The sequence below is a fragment of the Copadichromis virginalis genome, linkage group LG19, assembly GCF_057382275.1.
Source record: "Copadichromis virginalis isolate Kocher_CV1m ecotype Utaka linkage group LG19, C_Virginalis_male_GT1.1, whole genome shotgun sequence".
NCBI classification, from domain to species: domain Eukaryota; kingdom Metazoa; phylum Chordata; class Actinopteri; order Cichliformes; family Cichlidae; genus Copadichromis; species Copadichromis virginalis.
In genome coordinates, this window is record NC_140636.1 from 12,466,139 (window position 1) to 12,488,326 (window position 22,188).

A 22,188-nucleotide genomic window follows, 5' to 3' on the forward strand; every position below is an offset into this window, starting at 1 on the left:
ACCTTGTGCTTTTGGGCACTCCAGTGATGTTGCAGCTCTGAAATATGGCCAAACTGGTGGCAAGTGGCATCTTGGCAGCTGCACGCTTGACTTTTCTCAGTTCGTGGGCAGTTATTTTGCGCCTTGGTTTTTCCACACGCTTCTTGCGACCCTGTTGACTATTTTGAATGAAACGCTTGATTGTTCGATGATCACGCTTCAGAAGCTTTGCAATTTTGAGACTGCTGCATCCCTCTGCAAGATATCTCACTATTTTTGACTTTTCTGAGCCTGTCAAGTCCTTCTTTTGACCCATTTTGCCAAAGGAAAGGACGTTGCCTAATAATTATGCACACCTGATATAGGGTGTTGATGTCATTAGACCACACCCCTTCTCATTACAGGGATGCACATCACCTAATATGCTTAATTGGTAGTAGGCTTTCGAGCCTATACAGCTTGGAGTAAGACAACATGCATGAAGAGGATGATGTGGACAAAATACTCATTTGTCTAATGATTCTGCACTCCCTGTACAGTTCTTGGTTGGCCCAAAGTTTTATATGAGAATTTGTGTTTATCTGATTGGTTAAAACTGATGGGGAGAAATTATAGTTTGCACTAAACTATCCCTTTGTTGGTGCCCCAAACTAGTCCCAGCCACTAAGCACTAAAGGTTTTTTTCCCCTATTTTCTAACCTTTACCAAATGACTTGCTGTATTAGTGACCATGAGAGCAACCCTGGTTGAGTTACAGGATGCAGTTTTTGTCTCGTGGTCCCGATGACTCACACATCTTTTAAGGTTCCACCACAGTCAAGTTAAGGTCTGGACTTTGCACGTGTTTTTATTTGTCACATTAAATTTGTGAAGACAACAGAAGCATCATATCAGTCTTTGGATTAGATAAAACATCTTCATCCTCTACAATGATATTTTATTTCAAAATGATGGGTAAAAGTGAGCAACAAAGGTTATCAGACATTTTTGTAACTTCATTCTCAAATCATGCGACATTTCCATATATTTATATAGTATATATTTTCATACAGTGCATTGACATTTGTCACAGGAGGAAACATTTGTAGGCCAGTGTATGTTTGTTCAACCTGTAAATCTTCATATTTCACAGTCACGTTACACATAGTTGAGATCACCCAACCCACTGCTCTTAATAATAATAATAATAATAATAATAATAATAATAATGGATTGCATTTATATAGCGCTTTTCGGGGCCCTCAAAGCGCTTTACAATTCCACTATTCATTCAATCTCACATTCACACACTGGTGGAGGCAGCCACAGTTGTAGCCACAGCTGCCCTGGGGCAGACTGACAGAATGCAAGAAGGAATTTCCTCTTAAGCAAACAGAACATACAACAAAAGAAAAAACAGGTCACTCAAACTAACCTGCCTTGACAAATTAAAAGTACAGAACCTGTTTTGAAGTAAGAAAGAAGATGCCCTCAAGGCAAATTCTCACGAGGGCCTAAGAGTACATCTTTCACCATCTTACAATACTGTGATTGCAGCCATTCCTCAACTCTCTGTCAATGGTATTCATGGCCAATGATCAGTGGGATTTGATCAATGGTTGCTGATCAATGGTCATGAGAATTTGCATAATCATGATGAAGGAACTGACCTCCCAGCCCATTGTCCCTTCAGTGGTGCTAGTTTCAGTCATCATGCAAATGTAATGTATGTAAATGAACAGAATCGACTTTTGGGGATTTACTTACCTGGATGATTGAGCATGCATCAAGAGGTTTTAAACCACTTTGGCAAGGACTGCCTAAAGCTTGTACGTCAGTATGAGCAAACAGCACGCAAGATGGCGGATTACAGGAACCACCTGAGCAGAAGCGTTCAGTGGTCACAGAAGCGTTGGAGGTAGTTTGTAAGAGATTACAGGATGACCCCAACCTCAGCAACAGGACCACTCTCAGCATCGACCAAGTGTGTTTGCTTTTCGAACTGTCATGGTCTCCGTGCCTGCCCGGCCGGCCCCACAAGGCTACATGTGTTGTTTGGTTTTCTCTCTCTCTCTTTCTCTGCCTGGGCGGAGCTCACTGTGGGCTCCCGCCCTTGGCCCACACACCTGTCAACAATCAGCGGTCATCACCCAGGAGCACTATTTGAGGCTGGAACACAGATCCTCTCGTCGCTGGATGATTGTACTACAGACGTTAGTGTTTCTCCCAGCTCTTGTGAACCTGTGATTCGTGATTTGTGTGTGACTTCCCTCTCTTCTGCGACAGACTTTCCTCCCCGTACCTGTGACCCTGAGTCGTGTGAACGTGTGTGAGTTTGGGCAAGAAGACGTGAGCGAGTGTGAGAGAGCTTCCCCTGGAGTTTGGATTCCCCTTCACTGTATATATCGTGCACTGGTGCTGTAAATAAAATGTTTTTTGGAGACGCCTACCGCTCTGAGTTCCTACTACCAGATTGTGACAGGAACTGTGTCTTCATTCCACCTATTTCACATTCAAGGGTCAGTTCTACAGGCAGAGCCTTGGGCTCCCCAGTTTCACCCATCGTGGCCAACTTGTACATGAAAGAAGTGGAAAAGAGGGCTTTGTTATCCTACCCTGGAACACCACCAAGCCTTCTTAGACTGTGAGATTTATGTAAACCTACCCATATGGATTAGTATTTAAGGTTTGAGTCTCATCATCCACTGGAGCATAAACTGGGTGTCATCAGGACGCTACAACACAGAGCGAACACGATCCGCACAGACACAGTGGTTGGCAGGAAGGAGAAGACTATTACATCAAGAAAGCCCTGAGTAAATGTGGTTTGTCCACAGCTTTGTAGGGAGGAAATCATTACTGGCTAGCCCACTGACCGTAGCCAAGAAAAACACATGTTTTTTTCCACTTGCTTTGACTTTGTACTTTGCAACTCTAATAATACTAACTTAACCATCAATATAAGGACCGGACAATTTTTTTGTACAGGTTTTTAAAGATGGAAGACTGATAATACATGTTTAGGGTTGCAGACAGAACTGAACATAACTGGCATCTCTTTAGTTTTTCTCTCTTTTAGTTTATAGTTAAAAGGAAGACTGGCCTTTTTAATTTCACCTCACAGATTATCATCATCATGGTTACAGCAACCCAGAAGACCAAGATAACAGTGACAGATGAACATCTCAGGAATGCTAAATGTTTCAACTTTTTTGCTGATTTGTGGTTGGCATTTCTTTCCAGCTGGCTCATGGAACAGTTTCAGAAACACTGATAAATTTTCACTGTGCATCCAACACCCATGATACTCTCTCAGAAGATGAGAAACAGTAAGTCAATTTCTGACAGTTGATATTTGCTGATTGGCAGTGTTGGAGTGAATTGTTAAATGTTGCCATTATTGTACTTAAATTTGTAAACCTTGCCTTGAACTGCATGTTTAGATATTCTTCGGTTCCTCCCACCATCTAGGTAGGGTATGCAATAGCTTTAACTGCAAGTACATTCCATGTGAGATTCTGGTTTCCTTATCTGGTAAAGGATGTTCACTCCCAGCCATTTAGGGGCTCGCCTATGCTATATATAGTGAACCATTAAAGTTAAGCCATATATGGGTGTGAGGAGATGTTTGTTTGTTTGTTTGTGCTTAATTTGACTTTTTACTTAACTCTCAGATCTCGTCTTTCATTTCCAAGCAGCGGAAAAAACGGCAAAGTTTTTCCCTTAACTATCTGCTACGCACAGATGCAGCCACGTATCTCTGTTGTAGTGACTGGCAGCCTTCGCAAGGAATAAATGAAATGCTCAATAATCCTCAGTAAACATCAGTAAAGTGTTTTTTTTTTTTTTTATCTTAGCTGAACTGTGGCACAGCAGTCAAGTTCGGGTAAAAGACCTCTGCTCTGAGTACACTTGAAATCATTATGAAAAGCACAGTAAAGTGCCCTTTAGTCGGCTTTTTAATCGTGTTTTTTATTAAAATAATACCATGTTTAAGTCTGCAGATAAGGAGGTTAGAGCACCACAGTCTGTATCACACAGCAGGGCCGTGCAAAGATGTTTAAAGGTTCGAATTTCAAGAGGGGCACATTGAACCAGGCTGAATAACAACAACACACATTCATCAAGAATCTAATATGGGATCGCCTCATACTATATCACTGTTGTGAGGTGGCGACAAGGCAAAGCAAACGTAGCCTATGTTTTACCTGATAGGGTACAATGTTGCTGTTGAGGGGTTTCTGCTGCTCCTGCTGCTGATATTGCTGAAGGCCAGGGCTGTGTTGATCTGAGACTGTAGACATTAAAAACTCCATAGGCGAGATGGTAGCTGATTAAACAAGTGTTATGAGATAATAACAAAATGCAAAGATTGTTGACGGTGCTTGAAACCATAAGGCAACAAAAAACTGTGAGAAATAAACTCGGCTCTGCCTGTGAATCACTCTTTGCCTCTCTTCCTCCTTCATCTCCTCATCTCATCCATCACTCTCCTCTTGCTGTCCATCTGAGAACAAGGCACAGTTTGTTATTGCAATAAACTATTATTTAGTTATCCACAACAACTTTTGCACTTAATCTATAATAAAATGATGACAGAAAAATGTTATAGAAGCAAAACATTCCAGTTGTGCTTAGTATTATTTATATACTGGAATACATCTCCAACAACTGGTACATGTGATATTGTTACCTGTGCTCTTTGTAATCCAGCTGCTGAGGGACCCACTGCCTTTAGCCTCACACAGCTCCTACTGTTTCCTCCTCATGTCCTTACCAGCCATGTCTGGACAATGTTATATCATGAGTAATAATTTGAAAAATCTATAAACACACACACGCACATACATACAGTGACATTTTAGACCTTCTTCACAATACTGTATATACTATGGCCACAAGTTTCCCTCGTGGTGCTGATCCAGAATCCCTCCCTTATTATTTATTCCTAGTGCTATAATAATTAAGTAAAAAGAAAGTACTGTGCAGGGAGAAAGCTTATTAAATTTTTAAACTGTAGAGATGCAATAATTGTACTGCTGTAAAATCATCATTTTGTCATATTTGAAATATTAATCTAATATAATCTGTTTATTACTGTATGTTGTTTAAAATACAGTGTGTGTAAATATCATAATTTTAATAATCCATAATTATGTGGACATAGAATAGAATAGAATAGAATAGAATAGAATAGAATAGAACCCTTTAATTGTCCCACAAGGGGAAATTTGACATGAATATTAGAAAGTTTTTAGTGAAATATAAATCCTCCAGAAACTTACTCTGCCTCTCTTCCTCCTTCCATCTCCTCATTTGCGGTATAACTCTCCACATGCTGTCCATCTGTGCAATAATCCTTTCTGTCATCGTTGTATTTTTACTCAGTTGTATATAGTATTTGTATTTGTATTCTATTTTTATCTTATTGTATATTTATTTTATTTTATTCTACTGTATATAGTATTTTATTTTATTCTATTCTGTACAGTTGTGTACTGTATTTATTCTTATTGTATTCTAATTTTTGCCTCATAACTTTTGCACTGTCCACTTCCTGCTGTGACAAAACAAATTTCCCACGTGTGGGACTAATAAAGGTTATCTTATCTTATCTTATCTTACCTGAGAACAAGACACAATTTGCTATTGCATTAATCTATTATTTAATTGTCCACACTTAATAACTCTCGCACCTAATCCATAATAAAGTAATGATAGAAAATGTTATAGAAACATCCTTACCAGGCATGTCTGGACTGTGTTATATCATGAGTAATAATTTAAAAAAAATCTATATACATAAAACACACAAGCGCACACACAGTGACATTTTTGACCTTCTTCACAATACTGTATATACTATGGGCACAAGTTTCCCTCGTGGTGCTGATCCAGAATCCCTCCCTTATTATTTATTCCTAGTGCTATAATAATTAAGTAAAAAGAAAATAATAAAAAAATATATATTGTATGTTTGACTATCCACTCCGTGCAGGCAGAAAGGTTATTAAGTGTTTAAACTGTAGAAATACAATAATATTGCTGCTGTATAATAAGCATTTTGTCTTATTTAAAATATAAATCTAATATAATCTGTTTCTTAAGGTATGTTAATTAAAATACAGTGTGTGTTTAAATATCATAATTATAATAATCCATAATTATGTGGACATAGTGAAATATAAGCCCTCCAGAAAGGCAGGAAAAGTCCCGTAATTTACTTTAAAACTAAATATGTTCACTAAAACGGTGACAGAGCTACAGACCCATTACAGCCTTACACAGTTAGCTAGCAGTTATGACCAGCACTACTTGCGCAGTTAATAAAAGGACAGGTAATGTCTGTTACACACACAGCACACTCATTTGTTTCAATTTGTCAGTTGCCATAAGACAATTTATCAACGTGTACATAATAATGGATTGCATTTATATAGCGCTTTTCGGGCCCTCAAAGCGCTGTACAATTCCACTATTCATTCACTCTCACATTCACACACTGGTGGAGGCAGCTACAGTTGTAGGCAAAGCTGCCCTGGGGCAGACTGACAGAGGCGAGGCTGCCATATTGTGCCATTGGCCCCTCTGGCCATCAACAATAGGCAATAGGTGAAGTGTCTTGCCCAAGGACACAATGACCAAGACTGACGAACTGCCAACTGTTTGAGCCACGATCGCCCCGCTAATACTCCTGTGTGCTATAGACTACAGTTTACGCTGTACACCTACTAACTTGTTTTGTCGCATCAGTCTGTGTCTCTGAGTTCATTTGTGTTTCTCTTTTTTTTTTCTTTTTTTTTTGCCTGTCCCGTTTGGCCTTTTGCCATCAGAATTATTGTCTAAAGGCAAAGAAAGATGCCCAACGGATTTACTTTACCAAATTGACCATCCCAGCCTTGCCGTAATGGTCCATTTGATTCACCTTTTATTGTTTATTTTATTTTCATTTACTGAATACGGGACAGACTTGACTGGGGGAAAGAAGGGGAGAAAGAAAGAGGGAAAGAGAAACAGCTGAGAAGAGGGACGGGGGAGAAGGGCAAAAAACAAAAACCAACAGAATAAGCAGAGAAAAAAAATGCATATATCGATCACCTGGATCACCTGTTGAGAAAGAAAAAAGAAAACAAGCAGAAGAAAACAAGAGTAATAGAATAAACAACATAACAATGATATATGGGAATATGACAATAAATACTAAATATTAAACATTATTGTGCAGCACATAAGATCAACAGAACACAGTGTGCTTTGAGGTAGGAGCCAAAAAGGGTGTAGTTTGTGGGTGTGATCACCCGTTTGTACACCTGTGAGCATGGACGTGCTTGTTTTTTTTTAAAAGACGCGCTTGTATTTAAAAGGTTCCTTCATGTAATGATCTGCTAGCTAGCAGTAGATATCAGTAGATACTAAGTAATAAACGATATTGTGCAGCACGCAAGATAGACAGCGCACAATGTGCTTTGAGGCAGCAGCCAAGAAAGCTGTAGTCCGCGTCTGTGAATACCCGTGTGTACACCTGTGTGCATACCTGTGTGGATCAGCATGCTTGCATTCCAAAGGTTTCTCCATGTAACGATCTGCTAGGGAGTGTGGGGGGGCCACAGCCCCGTCCTCCAGGGCATGAAGCAGGTATGGAGGAGATCAAGACTCCAGACATCCAGAGGCCCTCAGAACACAAGAGACCAAGGAAGACTAACGGAGGGGCAGCCGCGCCACTGTCCCAGAAAGAGCTGAGGAGAGTCCCAGATGAGGGCTCACTCAGCAGCCGTGGAGCAGAAGCCAGGGGGAGTTGCAGTGACGCGCCCGTGAGCTCCGCCGGCAGCCAGCTGCGCCTGAGTGACCGAGCCCCAGGCCGAGGGGCCGGGGGCACCCCACCTCCGGAGTGGCCCGAGCAAGCCCCAGGCTCCAGGCCCCGATAAGCGGCCGCCAAGGAGTGAGCCGGTGTGTACCTGGACGCCCATCCCCGGACACAAAGAACCACCAACGCACCGACACCTGAGGGAGTCCGCCACTGGCAGGGGAAGTGGTGGTAGGGGGAGATAGGCCTCCAAACCTTGGAGGGCCTGAGATGTCCCCAGAGAGGTGGTGTCTGATACCCAACCTGACATATAGACACAGACATACAGGCACACACATATACAAACATCCATTCCCACCCTCATGCTCTCATATGCACTTACTCCACACTCAACCAACGTGGAGACAGACATAAAGAGACGCTGTACACACGATCACACTCCCCAAGCGTACTTCACGAACCGGGTCTAGGCCCCTGGAGGGGGGAACTGCACCCAGACCCAGGTGGTGTTACCCTTTTCCCTGCGGTGGGGAGAAGCAGACCGCCCCGACTCCGCAGCAGCAGGGAGGCCCCACACTCCAGACCCCAACTCCTCCTCCTAGCCCCCCCTGCTCCAGCAGGTCACAGAGAACGGGTGTGTGTGAAGACTCCAAACCTCCCTCCACCCGCTCATTGTAGTGTTGATGCATGTGTGTTCTAAGGTGCATTTAAAACCCAGGAGGGCATGGAGCTACCTGCCAGAGAGCAGCAGGTAAGCGCATAGTCCCTCCTGCTAGCCCTCAATGTCTACGTGTATTTAAAATTGAGAGGTGGGCAACGACGCCAGGGGTGAGGTGTACACCCTGATGGTAATTTGGATTCCGTGTAGCGTGCCCACCCCCAAGGGTCATTACACATACACATGTATGTGTAATGAGAGTGTGAGTAATGTGAATGTCTAAGTTGTGGGATAAAATTGAGGCAGAGGCAGCCAGAAGGGCACAGAGGGGTGGTGCCTCCCCTGCACCCTGGTGACATACCCCTACTCCAAAGCCCTGCATGTGTGGGTGGTTGTGGTGGAGCGGGAAGAGGGAGGTAGCTGGAGATGGGGAGGGAAGGAAGGGAGGGGCAAGTGACCCCTCCCTGGGGCCAGCTCCCCCGCTGACCCCAGTAGGCACCCCCATACTCCGCGACCCGCCAGGGAAAGGGGGCCCAGGTCCATCCGGGCCGGGGCCCAGTGCACCAGCGCCGCCCGGCCCCACAGAGCCCGGGACAGTCCACCCAACCCCACCACAGAGAAAACTGCACCCACCCCGTCATCCACTCATCTTCCAGACTACATAAGACAATACAGGGAGTGCAGAATTATTAGGCAAGTCGTATTTTTGAGCAATAATTTTATTATTGAACAACAACCATGTTCTCAATGAACCCAAAAAACTCATTAATATCAAAGCTGAATGTTTTTGGAAGTAGTTTTTATTTTGTTTTTAGTTTTAGCTATTTTAGGGGGATATCTGTGTGTGCAGGTGACTCTGTGCATAATTATTAGGCAACTTAACAAAAAACAAATATATACCCATTTCAATTATTTATTTTTACCAGTGAAACCAATATAACATCTCCACATTCACAAATATACATTTCTGACATTCAAAAACAAAACAAAAACAAATCAGCGACCAATATAGCCACCTTTCTTTGCAAGGACACTCAAAAGCCTGCCATCCATGGATTCTGTCAGTGTTTTGATCTGTTCACCGTCAACATTGCGTGCAGCAGCAACCACAGCCTCCCAGACACTGTTCAGAGAGGTGTACTGTTTTCCCTCCTTGTAAATCTCACATTTGATGATGGACCACAGGTTCTCAATGGGGTTCAGATCAGGTGAACAAGGTGGCCATGTCATTAGTTTTTCTTCTTTTATACCCTTTCTTGCCAGCCACGCTGTGGAGTACTTGGACGCGTGTGATGGAGCATTGTCCTGCATGAAAATCATGTTTTTCTTGAAGGATGCAGACTTCTTCCTGTACCACTGCTTGAAGAAGGTGTCTTCCAGAAACTGGCAGTAGGACTGGGAGTTGAGCTTGACTCCATCCTCAACCCGGAAAGGCCCCACAAGCTCATCTTTGATTATACCAGCCCAAACCAGTACTCCACCTCCACCTTGCTGGCGTCTGAGTCGGACTGGAGCTCTCTGCCCTTTACCAATCCAGCCACGGGCCCATCCATCTGGCCCATCAAGACTCACTCTCATTTCATCAGTCCATAAAACCTTAGAAAAATCAGTCTTGAGATATTTCTTGGCCCAGTCTTGACGTTTCAGCTTGTGTGTCTTGTTCAGTGGTGGTCGTCTTTCAGCCTTTCTTACCTTGGCCATGTCTCTGAGTATTGCACACCTTGTGCTTTTGGGCACTCCAGTGATGTTGCAGCTCTGAAATATGGCCAAACTGGTGGCAAGTGGCATCTTGGCAGCTGCACGCTTGACTTTTCTCAGTTCATGGGCAGTTATTTTGCGCCTTGGTTTTTCCACACGCTTCTTGCGACCCTGTTGACTATTTTGAATGAAACGCTTGATTGTTCGATGAAGCTTTGCAATTTTGAGACTGCTGCATCCCTCTGCAAGATATCTCACTATTTTTGACTTTTCTGTGCCTGTCAAGTCCTTCTTTTGACCCATTTTGCCAAAGGAAAGGACGTTGCCTAATAATTATGCACACCTGATATAGGTTGTTGATGTCATTAGACCACACCCCTTCTCATTACAGAGATGCACATCACCTAATATGCTTAATTGGTAGTAGGCTTTCGAGCCTATACAGCTTGGAGTAAGACAACATGCATGAAGAGGATGATGTGGACAAAATACTCATTTGTCTAATGATTCTGCACTCCCTGTACAGTTCTTGGTTGGCCCAAAGTTTTATATGAGAATTTGTGTTTATCTGATTGGTTAAAACTGATGGGGAGAAATTATAGTTTGCACTAAACTATCCCTTTGTTGGTGCCCCAAACTAGTCCCAGCCACTAAGCACTAAAGGTTTTTTTCCCCTATTTTCTAACCTTTACCAAATGACTTGCTGTATTAGTGACCATGAGAGCAACCCTGGTTGAGTTACAGGATGCAGTTTTTGTCTCGTGGTCCCGATGACTCACACATCTTTTAAGGTTCCACCACAGTCAAGTTAAGGTCTGGACTTTGCACGTGTTTTTATTTGTCACATTAAATTTGTGAAGACAACAGAAGCATCATATCAGTCTTTGGATTAGATAAAACATCTTCATCCTCTACAATGATATTTTATTTCAAAATGATGGGTAAAAGTGAGCAACAAAGGTTATCAGACATTTTTGTAACTTCATTCTCAAATCATGCGACATTTCCATATATTTATATAGTATATATTTTCATACTAAACTCGAACATTTATGGACGACCTGAGAACTGTCGACATTGCCTGGGACGAAGCTGAAGCAGTCGCTGCTGACCGACATCGATGGAGATCACTAGCTGCCCGATGCGCCGCTCGGCGTAGGAGGAACTAAAGGTCTAAAAAAAATTTTCATACAGTGCATTGACATTTGTCACAGGAGGAAACATTTGTAGGCCAGTGTATGTTTGTTCAACCTGTAAATCTTCATATTTCACAGTCACGTTACACATAGTTGAGATCACCCAACCCACTGCTCTTAATAATAATAATAATAATAATAATAATAATAATAATAATAATAATAATAATAATGGATTGCATTTATATAGCACTTTTCGGGGCCCTCAAAGCGCTTTACAATTCCACTATTCATTCAATCTCACATTCACACACTGGTGGAGGCAAGCCACAGTTGTAGCCACAGCTGCCCTGGGGCAGACTGACAGAATGCAAGAAGGAATTTCCTCTTAAGCAAACAGAACATACAACAAAAGAAAAAACAGGTCACTCAAACTAACCTGCCTTGACAAATTAAAAGTACAGAACCTGTTTTGAAGTAAGAAAGAAGATGCCCTCAAGGCAAATTCTCACGAGGGCCTAAGAGTACATCTTTCACCATCTTACAATACTGTGATTGCAGCCATTCCTCAACTCTCTGTCAATGGTATTCATGGCCAATGATCAGTGGGATTTGATCAATGGTTGCTGATCAATGGTCATGAGAATTTGCATAATCATGATGAAGGAACTGACCTCTCAGCCCATTGTCCCTTCAGTGGTGCTAGTTTCAGTCATCATGCAAATGTAATGTATGTAAATGAACAGAATCGACTTTTGGGGATTTACTTACCTGGATGATTGAGCATGCATCAAGAGGTTTTAAACCACTTTGGCAAGGACTGCCTAAAGCTTGTACGTCAGTATGAGCAAACAGCACGCAAGATGGCGGATTACAGGAACCACCTGAGCAGAAGCGTTCAGTGGTCACAGAAGCATTGGAGGTAGTTTGTAAGAGATTACAGGATGACCCCAACCTCAGCAACAGGACCACTCTCAGCATCGACCAAGTGTGTTTGCTTTTCGAACTGTCATGGTCTCCGTGCCTGCCCGGCCGGCCCCACAAGGCTACATGTGTTGTTTGGTTTTCTCTCTCTCTCTTTCTCTGCCTGGGCGGAGCTCACTGTGGGCTCCCGCCCTTGGCCCACACACCTGTCAACAATCAGCGGTCATCACCCAGGAGCACTATTTGAGGCTGGAACACAGATCCTCTCGTCGCTGGATGATTGTACTACAGACGTTAGTGTTTCTCCCAGCTCTTGTGAACCTGTGATTCGTGATTTGTGTGTGACTTCCCTCTCTTCTGCGACAGACTTTCCTCCCCGTACCTGTGACCCTGAGTCGTGTGAACGTGTGTGAGTTTGGGCAAGAAGACGTGAGCGAGTGTGAGAGAGCTTCCCCTGGAGTTTGGATTCCCCTTCACTATATATATCGTGCACTGGTGCTGTAAATAAAATGTTTTTTGGAGACGCCTACCGCTCTGAGTTCCTACTACCAGATTGTGACAGGAACTGTGTCTTCATTCCACCTATTTCACATTCAAGGGTCAGTTCTACAGGCAGAGCCTTGGGCTCCCCAGTTTCACCCATCGTGGCCAACTTGTACATGAAAGAAGTGGAAAAGAGGGCTTTGTTATCCTACCCTGGAACACCACCAAGCCTTCTTAGACTGTGAGATTTCCGTAAACCTACCCATATGGATTAGTATTTAAGGTTTGAGTCTCATCATCCACTGGAGCATAAACTGGGTGTCATCAGGACGCTACAACACAGAGCGAACACGATCCGCACAGACACAGTGGTTGGCAGGAAGGAGAAGACTATTACATCAAGAAAGCCCTGAGTAAATGTGGTTTGTCCACAGCTTTGTAGGGAGGAAATCATTACTGGCTAGCCCACTGACCGTAGCCAAGAAAAACACGTTTTTTTCCACTTGCTTTGACTTTGTACTTTGCAACTCTAATAATACTAACTTAACCATCAATATAAGGACCGGACAATTTTTTTGTACAGGTTTTTAAAGATGGAAGACTGATAATACATGTTTAGGGTTGCAGACAGAACTGAACATAACTGGCATCTCTTTAGTTTTTCTCTCTTTTAGTTTATAGTTAAAAGGAAGACTGGCCTTTTTAATTTCACCTCACAGATTATCATCATCATGGTTACAGCAACCCAGAAGACCAAGATAACAGTGACAGATGAACATCTCAGGAATGCTAAATGTTTCAACTTTTTTGCTGATTTGTGGTTGGCATTTCTTTCCAGCTGGCTCATGGAACAGTTTCAGAAACACTGATAAATTTTCACAGTGCATCCAACACCCATGATACTCTCTCAGAAGATGAGAAACAGTAAGTCAATTTCTGACAGTTGATATTTGCTGATTGGCAGTGTTGGAGTGAATTGTTAAATGTTGCCATTATTGTACTTAAATTTGTAAACCTTGCCTTGAACTGCATGTTTAGATATTCTTCGGTTCCTCCCACCATCTAGGTAGGGTATGCAATAGCTTTAACTGCAAGTACATTCCATGTGAGATTCTGGTTTCCTTATCTGGTAAAGGATGTTCACTCCCAGCCATTTAGGGGCTCGCCTATGCTATATATAGTGAACCATTAAAGTTAAGCCATATATGGGTGTGAGGAGATGTTTGTTTGTTTGTTTGTGCTTAATTTGACTTTTTACTTAACTCTCAGATCTCGTCTTTCATTTCCAAGCAGCGGAAAAAACGGCAAAGTTTTTCCCTTAACTATCTGCTACGCACAGATGCAGCCACGTATCTCTGTTGTAGTGACTGGCAGCCTTCGCAAGGAATAAATGAAATGCTCAATAATCCTCAGTAAACATCAGTAAAGTGGTTTTTTTTTTTATCTTAGCTGAACTGTGGCACAGCAGTCAAGTTCGGGTAAAAGACCTCTGCTCTGAGTACACTTGAAATCATTATGAAAAGCACAGTAAAGTGCCCTTTAGTCGGCTTTTTAATCGTGTTTTTTATTAAAATAATACCATGTTTAAGTCTGCAGATAAGGAGGTTAGAGCACCACAGTCTGTATCACACAGCAGGGCCGTGCAAAGATGTTTAAAGGTTCGAATTTCAAGAGGGGCACATTGAACCAGGCTGAATAACAACAACACACATTCATCAAGAATCTAATATGGGATCGCCTCATACTATATCACTGTTGTGAGGTGGCGACAAGGCAAAGCAAACGTAGCCTATGTTTTACCTGATAGGGTACAATGTTGCTGTTGAGGGGTTTCTGCTGCTCCTGCTGCTGATATTGCTGAAGGCCAGGGCTGTGTTGATCTGAGACTGTAGACATTAAAAACTCCATAGGCGAGATGGTAGCTGATTAAACAAGTGTTATGAGATAATAACAAAATGCAAAGATTGTTGACGGTGCTTGAAACCATAAGGCAACAAAAAACTGTGAGAAATAAACTCGGCTGGCTCTGCCTGTGAATCACTCTTTGCCTCTCTTCCTCCTTCATCTCCTCATCTCATCCATCACTCTCCTCTTGCTGTCCATCTGAGAACAAGGCACAGTTTGTTATTGCAATAAACTATTATTTAGTTATCCACAACAACTTTTGCACTTAATCTATAATAAAATGATGACAGAAAAATGTTATAGAAGCAAAACATTCCAGTTGTGCTTAGTATTATTTATATACTGGAATACATCTCCAACAACTGGTACATGTGATATTGTTACCTGTGCTCTTTGTAATCCAGCTGCTGAGGGACCCACTGCCTTTAGCCTCACACAGCTCCTACTGTTTCCTCCTCATGTCCTTACCAGCCATGTCTGGACAATGTTATATCATGAGTAATAATTTGAAAAATCTATAAACACACACACGCACATACATACAGTGACATTTTAGACCTTCTTCACAATACTGTATATACTATGGCCACAAGTTTCCCTCGTGGTGCTGATCCAGAATCCCTCCCTTATTATTTATTCCTAGTGCTATAATAATTAAGTAAAAAGAAAGTACTGTGCAGGGAGAAAGCTTATTAAATTTTTAAACTGTAGAGATGCAATAATTGTACTGCTGTAAAATCATCATTTTGTCATATTTGAAATATTAATCTAATATAATCTGTTTATTACTGTATGTTGTTTAAAATACAGTGTGTGTAAATATCATAATTTTAATAATCCATAATTATGTGGACATAGAATAGAATAGAATAGAATAGAATAGAATAGAACCCTTTAATTGTCCCACAAGGGGAAATTTGACATGAATATTAGAAAGTTTTTAGTGAAATATAAATCCTCCAGAAACTTACTCTGCCTCTCTTCCTCCTTCCATCTCCTCATTTGCGGTATAACTCTCCACATGCTGTCCATCTGTGCAATAATCCTTTCTGTCATCGTTGTATTTTTACTCAGTTGTATATAGTATTTGTATTTGTATTCTATTTTTTATCTTATTGTATATTTATTTTATTTTATTCTACTGTATATAGTATTTTATTTTATTCTATTCTGTACAGTTGTGTACTGTATTTATTCTTATTGTATTCTAATTTTTGCCTCATAACTTTTGCACTGTCCACTTCCTGCTGTGACAAAACAAATTTCCCACGTGTGGGACTAATAAAGGTTATCTTATCTTATCTTATCTTATCTTATCTGAGAACAAGACACAATTTGCTATTGCATTAATCTATTATTTAATTGTCCACACTTAATAACTCTCGCACCTAATCCATAATAAAGTAATGATAGAAAATGTTATAGAAACATCCTTACCAGGCATGTCTGGACTGTGTTATATCATGAGTAATAATTTAAAAAAAATCTATATACATAAAACACACAAGCGCACACACAGTGACATTTTTGACCTTCTTCACAATACTGTATATACTATGGGCACAAGTTTCCCTCGTGGTGCTCATCCAGAATCCCTCCCTTATTATTTATTCCTAGTGCTATAATAATTAAGTAAAAAGAAAATAATAAAAAAATATATATTGTATGTTTGACTATCCACTCCGTGCAGGCAGAAAGGTTATTAAGTGTTTAAACTGTAGAAATACAATAATATTGCTGCTGTATAATAAGCATTTTGTCTTATTTAAAATATAAATCTAATATAATCTGTTTCTTAAGGTATGTTAATTAAAATACAGTGTGTGTTTAAATATCATAATTATAATAATCCATAATTATGTGGACATAGTGAAATATAAGCCCTCCAGAAAGGCAGGAAAAGTCCCGTAATTTACTTTAAAACTAAATATGTTCACTAAAACGGTGACAGAGCTACAGACCCATTACAGCCTTACACAGTTAGCTAGCAGTTATGACCAGCACTACTTGCGCAGTTAATAAAAGGACAGGTAATGTCTGTTACACACACAGCACACTCATTTGTTTCAATTTGTCAGTTGCCATAAGACAATTTATCAACGTGTACATAATAATGGATTGCATTTATATAGCGCTTTTCGGGCCCTCAAAGCGCTGTACAATTCCACTATTCATTCACTCTCACATTCACACACTGGTGGAGGCAGCTACAGTTGTAGGCAAAGCTGCCCTGGGGCAGACTGACAGAGGCGAGGCTGCCATATTGTGCCATTGGCCCCTCTGGCCATCAACAATAGGCAATAGGTGAAGTGTCTTGCCCAAGGACACAACGACAAAGACTGACGAACTGCCAACTGTTTGAGCCACGATCGCCCCGCTAATACTCCTGTGTGCTATAGACTACAGTTTACGCTGTACACCTACTAACTTGTTTTGTCGCATCAGTCTGTGTCTCTGAGTTCATTTGTGTTTCTCTTTTTTTTTTCCTTTTTTTTTTGCCTGTCCCGTTTGGCCTTTTGCCATCAGAATTATTGTCTAAAGGCAAAGAAAGATGCCCAACGGATTTACTTTACCAAATTGACCATCCCAGCCTTGCCGTAATGGTCCATTTGATTCACCTTTTATTGTTTATTTTATTTTCATTTACTGAATACGGGACAGACTTGACTGGGGGAAAGAAGGGGAGAAAGAAAGAGGGAAAGAGAAACAGCTGAGAAGAGGGACGGGGGAGAAGGGCAAAAAACAAAAACCAACAGAATAAGCAGAGAAAAAAAATGCATATATCGATCACCTGGATCACCTGTTGAGAAAGAAAAAAGAAAACAAGCAGAAGAAAACAAGAGTAATAGAATAAACAACATAACAATGATATATGGGAATATGACAATAAATACTAAATATTAAACATTATTGTGCAGCACATAAGATCAACAGAACACAGTGTGCTTTGAGGTAGGAGCCAAAAAGGGTGTAGTTTGTGGGTGTGATCACCCGTTTGTACACCTGTGAGCATGGACGCGCTTGTTTTTTTTTAAAAGACGCGCTTGTATTTAAAAGGTTCCTTCATGTAATGATCTGCTAGCTAGCAGTAGATATCAGTAGATACTAAGTAATAAACGATATTGTGCAGCACGCAAGATAGACAGCGCACAATGTGCTTTGAGGCAGCAGCCAAGAAAGCTGTAGTCCGCGTCTGTGAATACCCGTGTGTACACCTGTGTGCATACCTGTGTGGATCAGCATGCTTGCATTCCAAAGGTTTCTCCATGTAACGATCTGCTAGGGAGTGTGGGGGGGCCACAGCCCCGTCCTCCAGGGCATGAAGCAGGTATGGAGGAGATCAAGACTCCAGACATCCAGAGGCCCTCAGAACACAAGAGACCAAGGAAGACCAACGGAGGGGCAGCCGCGCCACTGTCCCAGAAAGAGCTGAGGAGAGTCCCAGATGAGGGCTCACTCAGCAGCCGTGGAGCAGAAGCCAGGGGGAGTTGCAGTGACGCGCCCGTGAGCTCCGCCGGCAGCCAGCTGCGCCTGAGTGACCGAGCCCCAGGCCGAGGGGCCGGGGGCACCCCACCTCCGGAGTGGCCCGAGCAAGCCCCAGGCTCCAGGCCCCGATAAGCGGCCGCCAAGGAGTGAGCCGGTGTGTACCTGGACGCCCACCCCCAGACACAAAGAACCACCAACGCACCGACACCTGAGGGAGTCCGCCACTGGCAGGGGAAGTGGTGGTAGGGGGAGATAGGCCTCCAAACCTTGGAGGGCCTGAGATGTCCCCAGAGAGGTGGCGTCTGATACCCAACCTGACATATAGACACAGACATACAGGCACACACAGATACAAACATCCATTCCCACCCTCATGCTCTCATATGCACTTACTCCACACTCAACCAACGTGGAGACAGACATAAAGAGACGCTGTACACACGATCACACTCCCCAAGCGTACTTCACGAACCGGGTCTCGGCCCCTGGAGGGGGGAACTGCACCCAGACCCAGGTGGTGTTACCCTTTTCCCTGCGGTGGGGAGAAGCAGACCGCCCCGACTCCGCAGCAGCAGGGAGGCCCCACACTCCAGACCCCAACTCCTCCTCCTAGCCCCCCCTGCTCCAGCAGGTCACAGAGAACGGGTGTGTGTGAAGACTCCAAACCTCCCTCCACCCGCTCATTGTAGTGTTGATGCATGTGTGTTCTAAGGTGCATTTAAAACCCAGGAGGGCATGGAGCTACCTGCCAGAGAGCAGCAGGTAAGCACATAGTCCCTCCTGCTAGCCCTCAATGTCTACGTGTATTTAAAATTGAGAGGTGGGCAACGACGCCAGGGGTGAGGTGTACACCCTGATGGTAATTTGGATTCCGTGTAGCGTGCCCACCCCCAAGGGTCATTACACATACACATGTATGTGTAATGAGAGTGTGAGTAATGTGAATGTCTAAGTTGTGGGATAAAATTGAGGCAGAGGCAGCCAGAAGGGCACAGAGGGGTGGTGCCTCCCCTGCACCCTGGTGACATACCCCTACTCCAAAGCCCTGCATGTGTGGGTGGTTGTGGTGGAGCGGGAAGAGGGAGGTAGCTGGAGATGGGGAGGGAAGGAAGGGAGGGGCAAGTGACCCCTCCCTGGGGCCAGCTCCCCCGCTGACCCCAGTAGGCACCCCCATACTCCGCGACCCGCCAGGGAAAGGGGGCCCAGGTCCATCCGGGCCGGGGCCCAGTGCACCAGCGCCGCCCGGCCCCACAGAGCCCGGGACAGTCCACCCAACCCCACCACAGAGAAAACTGCACCCACCCCGTCATCCACTCATCTTCCAGACTACATAAGACAATACAGGGAGTGCAGAATTATTAGGCAAGTCGTATTTTTGAGCAATAATTTTATTATTGAACAACAACCATGTTCTCAATGAACCCAAAAAACTCATTAATATCAAAGCTGAATGTTTTTGGAAGTAGTTTTTAGTTTGTTTTTAGTTTTAGCTATTTTAGGGGGATATTTGTGTGTGCAGGTGACTCTGTGCATAATTATTAGGCAACTTAACAAAAAACAAATATATACCCATTTCAATTATTTATTTTTACCAGTGAAACCAATATAACATCTCCACATTCACAAATATACATTTCTGACATTCAAAAACAAAACAAAAACAAATCAGCGACCAATATAGCCACCTTTCTTTGCAAGGACACTCAAAAGCCTGCCATCCATGGATTCTGTCAGTGTTTTGATCTGTTCACCGTCAACATTGCGTGCAGCAGCAACCACAGCCTCCCAGACACTGTTCAGAGAGGTGTACTGTTTTCCCTCCTTGTAAATCTCACATTTGATGATGGACCACAGGTTCTCAATGGGGTTCAGATCAGGTGAACAATGAGGCCATGTCATTAGTTTTTCTTCTTTTATACCCTTTCTTGCCAGCCACGCTGTGGAGTACTTGGACGCGTGTGATGGAGCATTGTCCTGCATGATGCAGACTTCTTCCTGTACCACTGCTTGAAGAAGGTGTCTTCCAGAAACTGGCAGTAGGACTGGGAGTTGAGCTTGACTCCATCCTCAACCCGAAAAGGCCCCATAAGCTCATCTTTGATGATACCAGCCCAAACCAGTACTCCACCTCCACCTTGCTGGCGTCTGAGTCGGACTGGAGCTCTCTGCCCTTTACCAATCCAGCCACGGGCCCATCCATCTGGCCCATCAAGACTCACTCTCATTTCATCAGTCCATAAAACCTTAGAAAAACCAGTCTTGAGATATTTCTTGGCCCAGTCTTGACGTTTCAGCTTGTGTGTCTTGTTCAGTGGTGGTCGTCTTTCAGCCTTTCTTACCTTGGCCATGTCTCTGAGTATTGCACACCTTGTGCTTTTGGGCACTCCAGTGATGTTGCAGCTCTGAAATATGGCCAAACTGGTGGCAAGTGGCATCTTGGCAGCTGCACGCTTGACTTTTCTCAGTTCATGGGCAGTTATTTTGCGCCTTGGTTTTTCCACACGCTTCTTGCGACCCTGTTGACTATTTTGAATGAAACGCTTGATTATTCGATGATCACGCTTCAGAAGCTTTGCAATTTTGAGACTGCTGCATCCCTCTGCAAGATATCTCACTATTTTTGACTTTTCTGTGCCTGTCAAGTCCTTCTTTTGACCCATTTTGCCAAAGGAAAGGACGTTGCCTAATAATTATGCACACCTGATATAGGGTGTTGATGTCATTAGACCACACCCCTTCTCATTACAGAGATGCACATCACCTAATATGCTTAATTGGTAGTAGGCTTTCGAGCCTATACAGCTTGGAGTAAGACAACATGCATGAAGAGGATGATGTGGACAAAATACTCATTTGTCTAATGATTCTGCACTCCCTGTACAGTTCTTGGTTGGCCCAAAGTTTTATATGAGAATTTGTGTTTATCTGATTGGTTAAAACTGATGGGGAGAAATTATAGTTTGCACTAAACTATCCCTTTGTTGGTGCCCCAAACTAGTCCCAGCCACTAAGCACTAAAGGTTTTTTTCCCCTATTTTCTAACCTTTACCAAATGACTTGCTGTATTAGTGACCATGAGAGCAACCCTGGTTGAGTTACAGGATGCAGTTTTTGTCTCGTGGTCCCGATGACTCACACATCTTTTAAGGTTCCACCACAGTCAAGTTAAGGTCTGGACTTTGCACGTGTTTTTATTTGTCACATTAAATTTGTGAAGACAACAGAAGCATCATATCAGTCTTTGGATTAGATAAAACATCTTCATCCTCTACAATGATATTTTATTTCAAAATGATGGGTAAAAGTGAGCAACAAAGGTTATCAGACATTTTTGTAACTTCATTCTCAAATCATGCGACATTTCCATATATTTATATAGTATATATTTTCATACAGTGCATTGACATTTGTCACAGGAGGAAACATTTGTAGGCCAGTGTATGTTTGTTCAACCTGTAAATCTTCATATTTCACAGTCACGTTACACATAGTTGAGATCACCCAACCCACTGCTCTTAATAATAATAATAATAATAATAATAATAATAATAATGGATTGCATTTATATAGCGCTTTTCGGGGCCCTCAAAGCGCTTTACAATTCCACTATTCATTCAATCTCACATTCACACACTGGTGGAGGCAAGCTACAGTTGTAGCCACAGCTGCCCTGGGGCAGACTGACAGAATGCAAGAAGGAATTTCCTCTTAAGCAAACAGAACATACAACAAAAGAAAAAACAGGTCACTCAAACTAACCTGCCTTGACAAATTAAAAGTACAGAACCTGTTTTGAAGTAAGAAAGAAGATGCCCTCAAGGCAAATTCTCACGAGGGCCTAAGAGTACATCTTTCACCATCTTACAATACTGTGATTGCAGCCATTCCTCAACTCTCTGTCAATGGTATTCATGGCCAATGATCAGTGGGATTTGATCAATGGTTGCTGATCAATGGTCATGAGAATTTGCATAATCATGATGAAGGAACTGACCTCCCAGCCCATTGTCCCTTCAGTGGTGCTAGTTTCAGTCATCATGCAAATGTAATGTATGTAAATGAACAGAATCGACTTTTGGGGATTTACTTACCTGGATGATTGAGCATGCATCAAGAGGTTTTAAACCACTTTGGCA

General features: G+C 42.7%; 1 long non-coding RNA gene across 1 annotated transcript; it reads right to left on the reverse strand.

Moving 5' to 3' along the window:
• Nucleotides 1-10,931: 10,931 nt before the first annotated feature.
• Nucleotides 10,932-12,288, reverse strand: LOC146685628 (uncharacterized). The gene is made up of 2 exons (XR_014916751.1): nucleotides 12,026-12,288; nucleotides 10,932-11,291 (listed from the first exon to the last, which is right to left on the reverse strand). It is a non-coding gene; the product is annotated as an uncharacterized LOC146685628 (long non-coding RNA).
• Nucleotides 12,289-22,188: the final 9,900 nt, after the last annotated feature.